The sequence below is a fragment of the Arachis duranensis genome, chromosome 3, assembly GCF_000817695.3.
Source record: "Arachis duranensis cultivar V14167 chromosome 3, aradu.V14167.gnm2.J7QH, whole genome shotgun sequence".
NCBI classification, from domain to species: Eukaryota; Viridiplantae; Streptophyta; class Magnoliopsida; order Fabales; family Fabaceae; genus Arachis; species Arachis duranensis.
This window is the reverse complement of record NC_029774.3, coordinates 72,263,637-72,278,380: the sequence shown is the minus strand read 5'-3', so window position 1 is coordinate 72,278,380 and position 14,744 is coordinate 72,263,637. Positions and strand designations below refer to the sequence as shown.

Sequence of the window (14,744 nt, the reverse complement as noted above, 5' to 3'; positions counted from 1 at the left end):
TTCTAAGATATTCATTTGCACCCAAGAACATGATGAATGTGATGATTATGTTACACTCATCATCATTCTCACTTATGAACGAGTGCCTGACAACCACTTCTGTTCTACAAGCAAACAAGGCTTGAATGTTTATCTCTTGGATTTCTTAATCGGAATCTTCGTGGTATAAGCTAGAATTGATGGCAGCATTCAAGAGAATCCGGAAGGTCTAAACCTTGTCTGTGGTATTATGAGTAGGATTCAATGATTGAATGACTGTGATGAGCTTCAAACTCGCGATTGTGGGGCGTTAGTGACAGACGCAAAAGAATCACTGGATTCTATTCCGACATGATCGAGAACCGACAGCTGAATAGACGTGCCGTGACAGGGTGCGTTGAACATTTTCACTGAGAGGATGGGAGGTAGCCACTGACAACGGTGAAACCCTACATACAGCTTGCCATGGAAAGCAGTAAGAAGGATTGGATGAAGACAGTAGGAAAGCAGAGAGACGGAAGGGACAAAGCATCTAGATACGCTTATCTGAAATTCTCACCAATGAATTACATAAGTATCTCTATCTTTATCTTTATGTTTTGTTCATACATCATCCATAACCATTTGAGTTTGCCTGACTAAGATTTACAAGGTGACCACAGCTTGCTTCATACCAACAATCTCTTTGGGATCGACCCTTACTCGCGTAAGGTTTATTACTTGGATGACCCAGTACACTTGCTGGTTAGTTGTGCGAAATTGTGATAAAGAGTTGAGATTACAATTGTGCGTACCATGTTGATGGCGCCATTGATGATCACAATTTCGTGCACCATAGACCAACTCATATAGTTGCATTCAAATGCATATAGGTTGCATTGCATTACATGAGTCTTGCATGTTCCTGTTCATTCATATTTATCTCTTTCAACTTAGCATGAGGACATGCTAATGTTTAAGTGTGGGGAGGTTGATAAATCACTATTTTATGATGCATATTGTGTTTAATTGTGTGGTTTTATCAAGTCTTTGCCCACTTATTCATATGATTTGCATGTAATTAAAAGTCCTTCCTAAAAATACTCTATGATTGAAACATGCTTCTTTGGCTTTTATTTTCTTGTATTTAATCCTCTCTTATTACCATTAGATGCCTTGATATGTGTGTTAAGTGATTTCAGGAATTACAGGACAGGAATGGCTTAAAGAATGGAAAGGAAGCATGCAAAAATGGAAGGAACACAAAGAATTGAGGAGATAACCAGCGAGAAGTCACGCAGTCGCATGGCTAATGCGACCGCGCGAAATGGAAGAAATAACAGTGACGCGCTCGCCTGCCTGACGCAACAGCGCTGATTGGAAGCTGCATGAACGATGCGAATGCGTGGATGACGCGCACGCGTGGTACGAGAAACGCTGAGTGACGCGAATGCGTGGACGACGCAGCCGCATGACGTGCGTGATCTACAGAATTTCAGAAGTCACTGGCAGAGTTTTTGGGCCTGATTTCAACCCAGTTTTTGGCCCAGAAACATAGATTAGAGCAAGGGAACATGCAGAGACAGAGAACAACATTCATTCTGCATAATTTTTAGTTTTTAGATCTGAATTTACTTCTCCCCTAGGTTTTACTCATTTGGACATTCATTAGGATTTTGAAGATTTTGGCTTTAGCTTTTGAGAAGAGTCTACCTCCGGTACTAGTCATTATATTCTGTTATTTACTTTTTATTTATTCTTCCATATTCCTAATTCCTCCAGAGTTGACATTTGATTATTTTCACAAGTTATTAATATAGGCTATTTTTATTTTCAATTAATCCCTTTCATTATTATTTATCATGTCTTCATTTATTTTCCCCATTGATTCTGTGAAGTTTATAATTATGACGAGTGAGTAGTTCCATAACTTGATTGGGAGATGATTGAAAGGAAACCTTGAGTTGAATCACTCAAGAGAGAAATTATAATTGGGTTTATTGTTGGATCACCCTCTAATCATTGACACTAGTCCTTCCCAAGGGAGAGGATTAGGACTTGTGACTAGAAACATCTTTCCAACTTGCTTGACTTTCCTTTACCTAGTAAGGGATAACTAGGCAGAGCAACTTCCAATTATTAATTAATCTTAAGAGTACTTCAACAAGAATAGGGCTTCCAACTAATCTACTCCCAGTCAAGGCTTTTATTTAAAATTAATTAAATTCTCTAAATTAATTTCCTGTTTATCAACTCAACCATTTTTGAAAACACCTGATTGATAAAATAGCACATCTTTCTACAACTTGTTGGGAGACGACCTGGGATTCATACTCCCAGTATTTTAATTTCAATATTATGACAACCCTTCTAAATTGATAAGCGAATTTTCAGCTTGTTAAGGACTGTACTTGCAACGTATTTCTATTAATAATTTCTTAACTCGCCGATTTCTGCCACGTCAAAGATGTCAACCAATTCCAGGATAGCCAAAGAAAGCAATGGGACCAAATGAATGAGAATAACAAAACCTCTAAGGAAGCTTTGAGCACCTGAAGGAGCAGCAAGACCAGATCAACTGGGGAGAATTGCAAGGTAGCTTAGGGATGATGCTGGAACATTAACAACATCAAATGGAGAGCCTTGCTGAATTCAGGCACCTATACGAAGCCAGAACTGTTTCAAGAGGGGAATATGACTGCTATGCACAAACTAAGTTGAGCTACTTGTGGAATGTAGTAGCCAACATGAATCCCAATTATCCTACCTATATGCAGAAATTAGAGGAACTCAGTGCACGACAGGAGGAAATCGCATACCAGCACAAAGAAAATGTGAAGTCCTACATGAGAAGGCTTGGATTTTCGAAGCCCAAGGACAAAAAAGCACAAGAAGGATCCTCCAAAAAGGATGAAGATGACTCTTCCCCTTCCAAGAAGAAAGACAAAGGCAAAGGGCCAATGAACTGAAGTTGAAGCTGCACAAGGTTGTTAAGTCGCATGGTTGACATTTTCCGAATTCTGAATTTTGCTTAAGCTTTTCTTTCTGCTTTACTTTATGATTGAGAATAAATAGTAATATTAGGATAGTTTATTTTTCATTTTTAGTTTTTATGCTTAAAGTCTTTTGTGAGTCCTTTGAATTACAAGAAAGACAACGCAGTGTTATTTCTAGTCTTTTCAACATCAATAAAGTATAGTTTGTCTCCATAAGAGTTGCTGTGAATTGTGCAAAAACAAGAGTAAATGAGACTAAGACCAAGAGAGATCATTCAAAAGCTAAGAAATAAAAGACTAAGTGTGGAACCCTAAATGAACAAGAAAAAATGAATCATGAAAGGTAACTAGTCTTAGAAGGTATGACAAGTAAAGGTTGAGGGGTGTTCCTTGAATATCTATAGACCCAAGAAGTAGTAAGCAGTAAAGATCCAAGGCTGTGAGCATCAAATACTAGGATGAAAAGAAAACATTAAAAAATCTCAAAAGAGTTGAAAACCCTAGTAGATGCTTGTGGTGAAGATGTGTCAAGAAGAGACCTAGGCAAGTAGATTCTCAGGGGTGTTTCAACACCAAGTACCCTAAAGCCAACTGGTTTGGGAGTGCTGATTGAAAGACTAACTAAAGGGTTGTCTTGAGACAAAACACTTAGAGTCGTGGTCAATAAATAAAAAAGAGAAAAAGAGAACAATCAAAAAGAGAATGAAGAAACTGTTGCTACTTCAAGGTGACAATCAATAAAGAGGACCCTTGAAGTATTCACTTGAAAGAACCCTCAAGGATCTAGGGACCCTTTGTGACATTAAAATATTCATGCATGAGTTAAACACTTAGTCCTATTCTTAGTCATGTTTGCATCATTTCAAAGCCAATGTCTCAATTCATAAAAGGACCACTCACAATGATTTGCTTGGGACAAGCAAAGCTTAAGTTTGGTGTTGTGATGACTTGCATCACCTACACATTTTTCTTGCATAAAAAGGACCATAAAAGAGGCATAATCTCATTTGATCATTGCAATACATGCCTTAATTGATGAATATCATAGTACATTGCTTTGAAATGAGTTTGTGCTGAATTTCAGGAGAAAAAGACATAAAAAATGGTAAGGAAACAACAAAACAAGTGGGGCGTGTGAAGCAGGCGTACCACTTGGAACAAACGCCACAAAATTACATTGGCATGGCATGCCAGTACAACTTTCTAGAGAGCGACAATGAAGACCATTGAAGGGGCGTGGCATGCCAATTCATCATTTAGAAGGGTTCATCACTAGGGCGTGCCACTTTGGTTCGAAGGCGTGGCACACCAGCTCCAGAATTCACTTGGGCGTGCCACTTGAGGATCAAGGCGTGCCACGCCAAGCCTAAGAGACCCACAATTGAATGGGCGTGCCACTTGAGCAACATGGCATGGCACGCTGGTACAAGAATCCAGAGAGGAGGTTGAAGGCTAAATGAGGTCTGGGCGTGCCACTTGAGCAACCAGGCGTGGCATGCCAATGAATAAGAAGGCAAAGCAAAGTTGGGCATGCCACTTGGTGTCGAAGGCGTGGCACGCCAGCCCAATAATTCCACTAAGGCGTGTCACTTGAATAACACAAGCGTGGCACGCCAATGCACAAAGAAAACCCAAACCAATGCTGGGTGTGCCACTTAGAGTCGAAGGCGTGGCACGCCAGCTCACATATCTCACTTGGGCGTGCCACTTGTATGACCAGGCGTGGCACACAACACTCAAGGAGGCCAAGCAAAAGCTGGGCGTGCCACTTGGTATCGAAGGCGTGGCACGCCAGCAAAGGATTCTCACTTTGGCGTGCCACTTGGACGTTCAAGCGTGGCACGCCAGCTCTTGGAACCAAGGCTAGTGATGGGCGTGGCACGCCAGTCTCATGGCATGGCATGCTGGTAGTGTTTTCCAAAGAAAGAGATAAGAAGCCAATGAACTGGGCGTGCCACTTGAACGATGAGGCGTGACACGCCAGCAAGGGGATGAGGCATTTAGAGGGGCGTGGCACGCCAGACCCTGAGCGTGCCACGCTGGTACAAGTTTCCAAAAAGCATGAAGATGAGGAAATGGTGTAGGCATGCCACTTTGTATCGAAGGCGTTGCACGCCAGGCTACTTGAGGTTATTAAAATGGTCTGGGCATGCCACTTTGCCTCGAAGGTGTGGCATGCTAGGTTACAATGGTCAATTAAAATACCCTAGGCATCCCATTTTGGCTCGAAGGCGTGGCACGCCAGGGATGCAATGAAGTAGGGCGTGCCACTTGGATGATGAGGCGTGGCACGCCAAGCCAGAATCAAAGGAAGCATGACACGCCAGTGAAGCGCCAGTCACACGCCAGCTTAGATCACATTTGTTAAGTTTCTTTTTCCTCCAAATTGTAATTTTCTTTTACATTTTCTATTTTCCTTTATTTTTCTAGACCTAGCAATAGTATAAATATCCCTTAGAAGTATTAAAATGGGATATCTGAGTAGTAAGGGGATTGTGGATAGTTCTAGTTGGATTCACTTTTCACTTTTTACACATTTTCTCTTCCATTCTCTTGTACTTTCTCTCTGAGTTATGAGTTGCTAAATTCCCTCATTGAGAGAGGGAGCTCTATTGTACTTGATGGATTAATGATAGTGAATTTCTTCTTCTCTTCATCTTCTCTTTGATTTACTAGAAGGAATTTCGTTTTTCATGCTTAGTGTTCAATTATCTTGAAAAAGAGATTGAATGCAAAATGGGTTTCAATGGGAACCTTTGAAAAAGAAACATGAAACCATGCTAGAAATCCCTTCTCACACTTGAGTAGGATCTGGGTTTTGGTGTTTGGATATGGTGACATATAATCCTCCCTCTACTTGGACCTATGATGATGTGTGGTATAATCAGGGACCAATCATATCTCTCTTTATGAGCAATTAGACCAAGGAATTGGCTATTGATCAAGATCTGAGAGATTGAGTCACCAAGGGATTGGGGCTCCATCAATCATGATTGCCAAGAGGTTAATGAGTTGCATGATTGAAGAGGATATAAGCTGGATTTAATCCAAAGAGACAATATCTCCTTATCTCAATAAATCCCCCTTATTCTTATCTCTCCATTTCTTTTATAGCTTTCATTTACATTCTGCAAATCCCCATTCCCTGTTTACATTCATGCCATTTCTATTTCTGCACTCTATTTCCTTTCTTTATTCATTTGCCATTAATGTTTCTGCCATTTATTATTCTGCAATCACAACTTATTCTCTTTAGCTTGACTAATTCACCAATTGATTAAAAATTGCTCAAATCTACCAATCTCTCTGGATACGATCCCACTCCACTGTGGGTTATTACTTGACGATAATTTTGGTGCGCTTGCCAAAGAGAGAATTCACCATTTTTATTGGGGGGAGTGAATTCAAATTCATCATGTGGTAATGTGAAATTAGGTGTATATATATTAATTGGAGCTTGATTTGTGGACACTTGAGACTTGGTGGAGGTTGGGTATCACTGTTTTGAAGAGCTTGGAACTTTGGGGATGTGTTTGGTGCCTTTGGTGGTGTCTCGGGAAGTACGTAGAAATCGACCAAGGTATAGTTTAAGTTTTAGATATATAATATGTAATGTTCTGTGAAAACTTAGGATAGGTGACCATAGAATAGGTTGAAATGAATGAATATATTTGATACTTAGTAACCTTCATATTAAGGGTGTTTTGGTTTTGGTGCTTATTGAATGGATTATAAGTGATGAGTTGATGATGATATGTGTGTATATGTATATTGAGTAAGAACATGTTAAACTTGTTGATGTATAGTAGAGGTTTTTGCATGATGTGGTTGGATTAAGAAATGATAGGATATGAGGATAGTTGTGGTATGGCTAAAAATATGTTGTGTTGATAGTATACTTAGTACTACTAGAGAATTTTCCATAATGCATGTCCCTTTCCGGTCGGGCATCAATTCCAAGCAAACTCGTTAAAAAGGATATGAATTGTTTTTGCCTCTCTCAAGGAACGAGTACTCAACATGATTAAGCCTCAGCACCAGGGTATTCGTGTCCTCCACAAGTGGTTTGCATGTATAACCAAAATTTAACCCCAGCTTACTAACTATACATTGTTAAATTTCTACATGATCTTAGTGATGAGCGGATAATTTATACGCTTTTTGGTATTGTTTTTAGGTAGTTTTTAGTAAGTTCAAGCTACTTTTAGGGATGTTTTCATTAGTTTTTATGTTAAATTCACATTTCTGGACTTACTATGAGTTTGTGTATTTTTCTGTGATTTCAGGTAATTTCTGGCTGAAATTGAGGGACTTGAGCAAAACTCTGCAAAAGGCTGACAAAAGGACTGGTGATGCTGTTGGAATCTGACCTCCCTGCACTCGAAATGGATTTTCTGGAGATACAAAACTTCAAATGGCGCGCTCTCAACGGCGTTGAAAAGTCGACATTCAGAGCTTTCCATCAATATATAATAGTTCATACTTTATTCGGAAATTGACGACAACGCCAAGTACATGCTGCTGTCTGGAGTTAAACGCCAGAAACACGTCACAACCCAGAGTTGAACGCCAGAAACACGCTATAACTCGGTGTTCAACTCCAAGAAAAGCCTCAGCTCGTGGATAGATCAAGCTCAGCCCAAACATACACCAAGTGGGCCCCGGAAGTGGATTTATGCATCAATTACTTACTCATGTAAACCCTAGTAGCTAGTCTAGTATAAATAGGATAAGTTTCTATTGTATTAGACATCTTTTGACAGTTTAATCTTTTGACTTTGTAGTCTTTGATCATTCGGTCTCTTGATCATTCAGGGGACTGGCCATTCGGCCATGCCTAAACCTTTCACTTATGTATTTTCAACGGTGGAGTTTCTACACACCATAGATTAAGGGTGTAGAGCTCTGCTGTACCTCAAGTTTCAATACAATTATTATTACTTTCTATTCAATTCTCTTTTATTCTTATTCCAAGATATACGTTGCACAACACTTTGATGAATGTGATGATCCGTGACACTCATCATCATTCTCATTTATGAACGCGCGTGACTGACAACCACTTCCGTTCTACCTTAGGCCGGGCGCATATCTCTTAGATTCCCCAACAGAATCTTCGTGGTATAAGCTAGATAGATGGCGGCATTCATGAGGACCCAGAAAGTATAAACCTTGTCTATGGTATTCCGAGTAGGATTCTGGGATTGAATGATTGTGACGAGCTTCAAACTCCTGAAGGCTGGGCGTGATGACAAACGCAAAAGAATCAAGGGATTCTATTCCAACCTGATTGAGAACCGACAGATGATTAGCCGTGCTGTGACAGAGCATAGGACCATTTTCACTGAGGGGATGGGATGTAGCCATTGACAACGGTGATGCCCTACATACAGCTTGCCATGGAAAGGAGTAAGAAGGATTGGATGAATGTAAGAAGAAAGTAGAGATTCGAGAGGAGCACAGCATCTCCATACGCTTATCTGAAATTCCCACTATTGATTTACATAAGTATTTCTATCCCTTTTATTTTCCATTTATTATTAATTTTCGAACTCATCATAAACCAATTTAATCTGCCTAACTGAGATTTACAAGGTGACCATAGCTTGCTTCATACCAACAATCTCTGTGGGATCGACCCTTACTCACGTAAGGTTTATTACTTGGACGACCCAGTACACTTGCTGTTTAGTTGAACGAAGTTGTGTCCACACATAGGTGCCATAATAATGATTCCATACAACAACAAAGAATACTACATTGATGTGATCACAATTTTGTCCACCAAGTTTTTGGCGCTGTTGCCGGGGATTGTTCGAGTATGGACAACTGACGGTTCATCTTGTTGCTCAGATTAGGTAATTTTCCTTTCAAAAACTTTTTCAAAAATTTTTTTCTTTTCTTTTTCGTTTTTTTTTCAAACTTTATTTTCGAAAAAAATTAATAAAAATCCAAAAAAATTAATAAAATCATAAAAATCAATTATATTTTGTGTTCTTGTTTGAGTCTTGAGTCAATTTTTAAATTTGGTGTCAATTGCATGCTTTAAAAAAATTTTCTTGCATTTTTCGAAAATTTCATGCATTCATAGTATTCTTCATGATCTTCAAGATGTTCTTGACAAGTCTTCTTGTTTGATCTTGATGTTTTCTTGTTTTGTGTTGTTTGTTGTTTTTCATATGCATTTTTCGTTTGTTAGAGTCCATGCATTAAAGATCTCTAAGTTTGGTGTCTTGCATGTTTTCTTTGCATCAAAAATTTTTCAAAAATATGTTCTTGATGTTCATCACGATCTTCAAAGTGTTCTTGGTGTTCATCTTGACATTCATAGTGTTCTTGCATGCATCTTGTGTTTTGATCCAAAATTTTCATGTTTTGGGTCACTTTTGTATTTTTCTCTCTCATCATAAAAAAATTCAAAAATAAAATCAAAAAATATCTTTTCTTTATTTCCCTCCAAATTTTCGAAATTTTGGGTTGACTTGGTCAAAAATTTTTAAAAATTAGTTGTTTCTTACAAGTCAAGTCAAATTTTCAATTTTAAAAATCTTATCTTTTCAAAAATCTTTTTCAAAAATCATATCTTTTTCATTTTTTTTCTATTTTTCAAAAATTTCAAAAATCTTTTTCTAAATATTTTCAAAATCTTTTTCTTATCCTTATATCATATTTTCGAAAATTCACTAATAATTAATGTCATTGATTCAAAAATTTGAAGTTTGTTACTTTCTTGTTAAGAAAGGTTCAATCTTTAAGTTCTAGAATCTTATCTTGTAGTTTCTTGTTAGTGAAGTAAGTAATTTCAAATTTTTGAATTAAATCTTTTTATCTTTTATCTCATCTTTCTCAAAAATTTTATCTTTTTCAAAATTTGATTTCAAAATATCTTATCTAACCTCTTATCTTCTTATCTTTTTCAAAATTTGATTTCAAATCTTTTTCAATCAACTAACTAACTTTCTTATCTTTTCAAATTTGATTTTAATATCTTTTTCAACTAACTCTTTGACTTTTTGTTTGTTTCTTATCTTTTTCAAAACCACCTAACTACTTTTTCCTCTCTAATTTTCGAAAATATCTCATATCTTTTTCAAAAATTCTTTTTTGTTTTAAATTTTAATTTTAATCTTATCTTATCTCTAATTTTCGAAAATTACTAACACCTTTTTAAAATTATTTTCGAAATTCTCCCTCTCTTTTCTTGTTCTATTTAATTATTTAATTACTAACACTTCTCTTCACCTCTCTCCATCTAAATATCCGAATCCTCTCTTCTACATTCTTCTCCCCTTGCTTTTTCTACTAACATAAAGGAATTCTTTTCCCCTTTCTTCTTCTACTAACAATAAGGAACCTCTTTACTGTGACATAGAGGATTCCTCTTTCTTTTCTTGTTTTCTTCTCTTTCATATGAGCAGGAACAAGGATAAAGGCACTCTTGTTGAAATTGATCCAGAACCTGAAAGGACTCTGAAGAGAAAATTAAGAGAAGCTAAGTTACAACAATCTAAAGGTAACCTTTCAGAAATATTAGAACAAAAGAAGGAAATGGCAGCCGAAAATAATAATAATGAAAGGAGAATACTTGGTGACTTCACAAAGCCAACGTCCAAATTTGATGGAAGAAGCATCTCCATTCCTGCCATTGGAGCCAATAATTTTGAGCTGAAACCTCAGCTAGTTGCTTTAATGCAACAAAACTGCAAGTTTTATGGACTTCCATCTGAAGATCCTTATCAGTTTTAACTGATTTCTTGCAGATCTGTGAGACTGTAAAGACAAATGGAGTTGATCCTAAGGTCTACAGACTCATGCTTTTCCCTTTTGCTGTAAGAGACAGAGCTAGAATATGGTTGGATTCACAACCCAAGGATAGCCTGGACTCCTGGGATAAGCTGGTCACTGCCTTCTTGGATAAATTCTTTCCTCCTCAAAAGCTGAGCAAGCTGAGAGTAGATGTTCAAACCTTCAAACAAAAAGATGGTGAATCCCTCAATGAAGCTTGGGAAAGATACAAATAGCTGACCAAAATATGTCCATCTGACATGTTTTCAGAATGGACCATATTAGATATATTCTATTATGGCCTATCTGAATTTTCGAAAATGTCATTGGACCATTCTGCAGGTGGATCAATTCACCTAAAGAAAACACCTACAGAAGCTCAAGAACTCATTGACATGGTTGCAAACAACCAATTCATGTACACTTCTGAGAGGAATTCCGTGAATAATGGGATACCTCAGAAGCAAGGAGTTCTTGAAATTGATGCTCTGAATGCCATATTGGCTTAGAACAAAGTGTTGACTCAGCAAGCCAACATGATCTCTCAAAATAGTGTTGACTCAACAGGTCAACATGATCTCTCAAAATCTGAATGGATGGCAACATGCATCCAACAGTATTAAAGAGGCTGTTTCTGAAGAAGCTTATGATCCTGAGAACCCTGCCATGGTAGAGGTTAATTACATGGGTGAACCTTATAGAAACACCTATAACTCATCATGGAGAAATCATCCAAATTTCTCATGGAAGGATCAACAAAAGCCTCAACAAGGCTTTAACAATGGTGGACACAATAGGCTGAGCAATAGCAAGCCTTTCCCATCATCTTCTCAACAACAGACAGAGAATACTGAACAAAACACTTCTAATTTAGCCAATTTAGTCTCTGATCTGTCAAAGGCCACTTTCAGTTTCATGAATGAAACAAGATCCTCCATTAGAAATTTGGAGGCACAAGTGGGCCAGCTGAGTAAGAAAATTATTGAAACTCCTCCCAGTATTCTCCCAAGCAATACAGAAGAGAATCCAAAAGGAGGGTGCAAGGCCATTGATATAATCAATATGGTCGAATGCACAAGGGAGGAGGAGGACGAAAATCCTAGTGAGGAAGACCTCCTGGGACGTCTTTCAAGCAAGAAGGAGTTTCCTATTAAGGATCCAAAGGAATCTGAGGCTCATACAGAGACCATAGAGATTCCATTAAATCTCCTTCTGCCATTCATGAGCTCTGAAGACTATTCTTCCTCTGGAGAGGATGAAGATGTGACTGGAGAGCAAGTTGCTCGATATTTAGGAGCTATCATGAAGCTGAATGCCAAGTTGTTTGGTAATGAGACTTGGGAAAGTGAACCTCCCTTGCTCATTAATGAACTAGATACCTGGATCCAGCAAACTCTACCTCAAAAGAAACAATATCCTGGCAAGTTCTTAATACCTTGTACCATAGGCACCATGACCTTTGAAAAGGCTCTATAAGATCTGGGGTCAGGGATAAATCTTATGACACTCTCTGTAATGGAGAAGTTGGGGATCATTGAGGTACAACCTGCCTTGTTCTCATTACAATTGGCAGACAAGTCATTGAGACAAGCTTATGGAATAGTGGAGGACGTGTTAGTAAAGGTTGAAGGCCTTTACATCCCTGCTGATTTCATAATCTTAGACACTAGGAAGGAAGAGGACGAATGCATTATCCTTGGAAGACCTTTCCTAGCCACAGCAGGAGCTGTGATAGATGTCAATAGAGGTGAATTAGTCCTTCAATTGAATGGGGACTACCTTGTGTTTAAGGCACATGGCCATCCCTCTAGGACAAAAGAGAGTAAGCATGAAGAGCTTCTCTCAGTTCAGAGTCAAGAAGAGCCCCCACAGTCAAACTCTAAGTTTGGTGTTGTGAAGCCACAACCAAACTCTAAGTTTGGTATTAAGATCCCATATCCAAACTCTAAGTTTGGTGTTGGGACTATACAACATTGACCTGATCACCTTTGTAGCTCCATGAGAGCCACTGTCAAGCTATTGACACTAAAGAAGCGCTTGTTGGGAGGCAACCCAATTTTATCTAATTTTTATTTTATTGTTATTTTGTGTTTTATTAGGTACATGATCATGTGGAGTCACGAAAAAAAATCATAAAAATTAAAAACAGAAGCAAAAACAGTAGAAAAAAATTCGCACCCTGGAGGAAGCACAGGCTGGCATTCAACGCCAGTAAGATGCATCTGGCTAGCGTTCAACGCCAGAACAGAGCATGAATCTGGCGCTGAACGCCAAGAATGTGCCTAGAGGAAAAAGCTGGCGCTGAACGCCAGTAACAAGCATAAAACTGGCGTTCAACGCCAGAAACATGCTTTACATGGGCGTTGAACACCCAGAACGTGCACCACTCGGCGTTTAAACGCCAGAATGGTGTGCAAAGGCATTTTACATGCCTATTTGGTGCAGGGATGGAATTCCTTGACACCTCTGGATCTGTGGATCCCATAGGATCCCCACCTAACATATTCCCACCTTACCTCCTAATCCTATTTCACTCTTCCCCATGTCACACTTCCCATCAACTTCAACCTCTCTTCCTACCTTTAAAATTCAAATTCTCTTTCCCACCCAATCCTACCCTTATCGCCGAATACACACATCCCTCAATCTCCTCCATATCTTCTTCTTATTCTTCATCTTTTCTTTCTTCTCTTGCTCAAGGGCGACCAATTTTCTAAGTTTGGTGTGGTAAAAGCATAGCTTTTTGATTTTCCATAACCATTAATGGCACCTAAGGCCAAAGACATTCAAAAAAAAAAAAAGAAGAAGAGAAAAAAGGGAAGACAAAAGCTTCCACCTCTGAGTCATGGGAGATGGAAAGACTCATGTAAAGGGTTTATAGCTCAGTGGTAGAACATTTGACTACAAATCAAGAGATCCCTGAGATACCTCAGGGGATACATTGTCCTCCACACAATTATTGGGAGCAACTAAGGATAGGAACACCAAAATTACTAGGGATCATGCAACAGAAGCAAGGAAGAGACATAAAGGAGCTCAAAAAGCACCATTGGACCTTCAAGAAGGCGCCACCCTCACTCAGGTGGATTCATTCCTTGTTCTTATTTCTTTCTGCTTTTCAGTTTTTATGTTGTGTTTATCTATGTTTTGTGTCTCTACTTCATGATCATTAGTAGTTAGTAACTATGTCTTAAAGTTATGAATAATTCCATGAATCCTTCACCTCTCTTAAATGAAAAAATGTTTTAATTCAAAAGAACAAGAAGTACATGAATTTCGAATTTATCCTTGAAATTAATTTAATTATATTAATGTGGTGACAATACTTTTTGTTTTCTGAATGAATGCTTAAACAGTGCAAATTTTTTTATCTTGTTATTTATGAATGTTAAAATTGTTGGCTCTTGAAAGAATGATGAACAAAGAGAAATGTTATTGATGTTCTGAAAAATCATAAAATTGATTCTTGAAGCAAGAAAAAGCAGTGAAAAAGCAAAGGCTTGCGAAAAAAAAAAGAAAAGTAGCGAAAAAAATAGAAAGAAAAAGAAAAAGCAAGCAGAAAAAGCCAATAGCCCTTAAAACCAAAAGGCAAGGGTAAAAAGGATCCAAGCCTTTGAGCATCAATGGATAGGAGGGCCCAAGGAAATAAATCCAGGCCTAAGCGGCTGAATCAAGCTGTCCCTAACCATGTGCTTGTGGCATGCAGGTCCAAGTGAAAAGCTTGAGACTGAGTGGTTAAAGTCGTGATCCAAAGCAAAAAGAGTGTGCTTAAGAGCTCTGGACACCTCTAACTGGGGACTTTTATGTATCTGGTGGTAATACTGGAAAACAAAGTGCTTAGGGCCACGGCCAAGACTCATAAAAGTAGCTGTGTTCAAGAATCAACATACTTAAGTAGGAAAGTCAATAACACTATCCGAAATTCTAAGTTCCTAGAGAAGCCAATCATTCTAAACTTCAAAGGAAAAAGTGAGATGCCAAAACTGTTCAGAAGCAAAAAGCTAC

At 38.3% G+C, this 14,744-nt stretch overlaps 1 pseudogene; it reads left to right on the top strand.

The window, feature by feature from the left end:
• The window catches only part of LOC107479246 (uncharacterized), a 42,826-nt pseudogene that overhangs the window by 25,869 nt on the left and 2,213 nt on the right, over positions 1–14,744 (top strand).